Source organism: Tupaia chinensis, unplaced genomic scaffold (genome assembly GCF_000334495.1).
Source record: "Tupaia chinensis unplaced genomic scaffold, TupChi_1.0 Scaffold000544_1, whole genome shotgun sequence".
NCBI classification, from domain to species: domain Eukaryota; kingdom Metazoa; phylum Chordata; class Mammalia; order Scandentia; family Tupaiidae; genus Tupaia; species Tupaia belangeri.
The window spans coordinates 4237052-4240622 of NW_006160056.1; positions in this window are offsets into that span (position 1 = coordinate 4237052).

Genomic DNA, 3571 nt, shown 5'->3' on the forward strand with positions numbered 1-3571 from the left:
CTTTCCCTATTTTATTTAATATGCATAACTGGTCACTATTTCTTTGATAGAGACACAGAATGGAAAATTTCAGATTTTAGGCAATTAACATAATTGTAAGAACAGCAGTTGGTATGCATGTGACATTACTCCCTCTCTGAATTATACTAAACTTAAAGAGAAAAGGATATACTACCTAAAACAAAAATGTTCTAACTTAGCTTTCTACACCAAGAAAAATTAAAAATTAATTTACGGGTCCTTGACAAAATTGAGTAGACAAACATTGAACTATCAAGTTAAAAAAAAATTGTGTTTTGTTAAATTTCTAGTGATAGGAAATATCAGTGAGCCTGAAGCCATCTAGCTTAAAGTCACTTTAAAGTATTTTGAGGGAAAGATATTTTTAAATATGCTTTTAAATTAATAAAAGATTCTATAAGATATTAAGGCTGGTAGCAAAGCAGGAACTCTAGCCTGGGAAGGTACGTTTGGAGCTCCATGGCCCAGAGCACTGTAGTGGGTCTCAAAGTGTGGCCCCTGGACCAGCAGCATCATCACCACCTAAAACTAGTCAGACACAAATTCCTAAATCCCTTCCTAAACTGGCTAAATCAGTAACTCTGAGAGTTAAGCCCAACAATCAAGTGATGAACTACAGGGGTTCCAAAATTATAGCAAGGACAGGATTTTTTAGAGGACTATTAATTTCCTCAGTGTGTGATCCAGGAATCAGCAGCATCATTAGAAATGCAGAATCTCAGGTCCCATCTCAGAACTTTCCAATCAGAGTCTAGAGTTTAATAAACCCCCCGGTGATTTATGCATGTTAAAATGTGAGAGCCATTGGCCTAAACACGTTTAGTATAAAACATTCACTTTGTGACACAGTACACACTAATTATAGTAGGGCCAGGTGTTTCTCCAGGTGGTCCAGTAATTTCATAAACACAACACCTGAATTTATCCTCTCCTTGTGTGGTGTCTATTCTTATCCTGAATCTTGACCCACAACAGGAAGTCTTTTATGCATTTGGGTTATATGGATATTGGTTAAGGATCTTGAAAAACAATTTGGTATTATTTTGTAAAGTAGAATATATGTATACCTATAATCTAGAAACTCCTACTCTAAAGAAATATATCCCAGAGAAAATTTCACTTGAACATATCAGAATGCATATATAAAAATATATGTGAAAACACTGTTCAGAATGAAAAGAAAGAGATATAACCCAAAAGATAGAGCTCCCTATGAAAAATTAGCACAAAACTATAAGGACTAAGAAGTTACAGAAAGAGAAGGATAAGTTTTCTGATGGTAAAAGTAATGACATCTTCCAAGCAGAGGAGGCAGCTACTAGAGAGCAGCCTTAATTAGCAATTGAGTCTGCTAATTGGAGTCATGTTCACTAAATACTGATGAGAAAAAGATTTTACCCATAATGTGGTGTTCCCAAGTAATTCATATATAAAAGGGGTGGGGAGACATTCTCACTAATGAAGAATCAAGAATTATAACATTCATAAACTCTTCTTGAGAAACCTATTTAAAAACATTACCTAGTCAATTGAAGGATAAAATAAAATAAATAACTCACAGAGAAGACTTAATATGAAAAACTCTTGATGGCCTCCCAATTAAGTCTAAATTACTGTGCTGTGAAGAGTTACCATGCAAAATGTCATTGCTATGTTGCTGGATTCCCACGTAGTTGACCGCAGTTCGCATCCCGGACCCAGTGGCTTAGAACTCACGCAGGGCGCATGTGCATTCGTGCCCAAGATCCCAAGAGGAGAATGGAGAGAAGAGATTGTGGCGTGACCATCCCCCCTGGGGGGTGATTTCTCGCTTTCTGTCTCTATGTCTCTCTCTGTCTGTCTGGCGAGCGCATGCACCCTATAGCGAAAACCTCTCAAAAAAAAAAAAAAGAAAGAAAGAAAGAAAGAAAAAGGGTAAGTAATACAAAAGTAAGAAGAATTTGTAGATAATGAACTAGACCAAAAATTCCAGAAAATAGATTGACTGACACAGTGGTAACACATTGCTCAATAGAAGCTGGATCCCACATGGTGACTGGGGTTGAAATTCCTAATTCAGACAGTCTGAAACACTTTGGCCATTCCCATGAATGCCCAATGTCTGTTGAACTAGAAGACTGGAGGAAGGGGATTGTGGGATGACCAGATCATGTGGAGGGTTCCTTTCCTTCTTCTTCCTTCTTTCTCTCCCTTTCTTTTTCTCCCTCATGTGTGTACACAAGTATTCTATTACAAATAAAGGGAAAAAATGGAAACAAAAGGCAGGGGTGATGATATAAAATTACTTATTTATTATTTGTCTTGAAGACTAACAAGAAACTATCTCATTTCTAAATGTTAAACTAAACTATTTTGGCCTGAAATGGCTGCTGTACTCCCACACTTAGATTCTTATGAATGAGCTGAAATCATACATGTTAGGTTATTTTTCTGAACTGGTTGTTAGGTTACAACCAATCACAGGAGCTGGGCTTCAGTCAATCACAAGCATCCCACCTTTTAACCCAAATTGTTTCCCTACCTCATTCCTTCATTTTATTTTTTGTACCTCAGTTCCTGTTCCTGTTAGACATCACTTCCCTTTTCCAGAACTTAAATACCTAGTTGACTACAAGGCTAGCTGGAGTTGTCTGGAAGTCCAGAGAAAACTGCCTGATTTAAATTGTGTTAAAATTTGCTCAATTAAAACTCTACTAAGTAGGCTTATTTTTCTTTTAACACAAAGTTGATGGATTAGAAAATTAGGTTTATAAATTATTTTGAAAGATAAAGAAGAAATTACAAGTTGAATAAAAAAAAAAATCCAGATGCTTTTACCTTCCAAGTACAAAAGGAGAGAAGAAGAGAAAAAAGTGAAGAAATCAGAGACCATATATCAAAGAATTTGTTAAAATAGGAAACATAGGAACAGCAAGAAGACACAAGACCAAACACACATAGTACAATAATAAATGTAAGTAGGATAAACTTGGTATAAAAAGTAAAATCACTGAAGCTCTATGGTGTATATGAAGATTTATCTAAAATAAAGAAATAAGTTAAAAGTGAAACAATGTATAAAATCTGTTGAGTTGAAAAAAATAAAAACAGGATGAATAAAGGAAGAAGCCTGGTATTTAAAAGTTATTGCCAATATTCAAAGCAAAACAAAACCAATATTTAAATGGAGCCAAGAGTACACAATCGATAATAAAAATAATGTTCATGAGTATTTTAAAAATCACATGGCATAAAAATATATGAAGTGAAAACTTTTAGAAAAAATGACATCAACTGAAATATAATAGTGCTTAAAAAATTAACATACTTTTTTTTTTTTGGAGAGGTTTTCATTATAGGGCGTGTGCGCTCACCAGACAGACAGAGAGAGACATAGAGACAGAAAGCGAGAAATCACCCCCCAGAGGGGATGGCCACGCCACAATCCCTTCTCCTCCATTCTCCTCTCGGGATCTTGGGCACGCACGCACACGCGCCCGGCGTGAGTTTTAAGCCACCGGGTTCAGGACGCAAACCACAATCGACTACATGGGAGTCCAGCGACATAGCC